Below are 900 nucleotides of genomic sequence, written 5' to 3'. Positions count from 1 at the left end.
CTGTTTTTAAAAGAGGAAAAAAAAGAAAACTGAAAAAAAAAAGAGAGAGAGAGAGCTTGACACATAGCCGCCGTGTGCACAACAGAACAAACTACTGCCCAGTCCTGTGCCGTCCCCACAGGGGCGCAGTCACTGCCAGTCCATCTCCCTGGCAGTCTTCTTGTTCTCGACTTTCTAATTCATCCAACAAGATGCCCTCTTCGGGGACTGGTCACTTGATAACATGCCCGAAGTCTGTCAGTCTGGCCTTTAAGGAGCACTCTGCTTGTACTTCTTCCAAGCCAGATTTATTTACTCTTCTGGAAGTCTATAGTCCTCGTAATATTCTTTGCCAGTCCCGTGACTAAGGTGCATGAATTGTTCTGCTGTCTTCCTTGTTTAATATCTAACTTTTATACCCATAGGAGGCTACTAAATGACCATGCTTGGGTCAGGCACGCCGTAGTCCTCAAAGGGACGTCCTTGCTTTCCAACACGTTAGCGAGGTCTTGTGCAGCAGATCTATCCAATAGACTACATGGTTAGATTCCGTGACTGCTGCTTCCACGAGCATGGATCGTGGATGTACGCACGATGATATCCTTCACCACTTCCGTCTTTTCTCTGTTTATCATGACGCTGTCTACTGGTTCAGTTACAGTGATTAAAAGACATAGCCGGGGGCTTAAGTGGAGAGGAAATGTTTTGAGGGTAATGAATGTACAATTGCTTGACACAATTGATGTGTGTATGGATTGTGATAAGCGTTGTATGAGCCCCTAATAAAACAATTAAAATTTTAAAAACAAACAAAAAAACCCTACTTTTTGTTTAGTTAGAAGGCTAGCAAGAAGAGCAAGTGAGCCTTCTTTTAGTACATCAGCTTTGTCACAGGCCCAGTGTTCTGGCTTCTGGGTAGGT

This window comes from Echinops telfairi, unplaced genomic scaffold, assembly GCF_000313985.2.
Source record: "Echinops telfairi isolate 266 unplaced genomic scaffold, ASM31398v2 ScPeMD7_3533;HRSCAF=4204_1, whole genome shotgun sequence".
In the NCBI taxonomy this organism is placed as follows: Eukaryota; Metazoa; Chordata; class Mammalia; order Afrosoricida; family Tenrecidae; genus Echinops; species Echinops telfairi.
Note: the sequence above shows the minus strand (reverse complement) of the source record.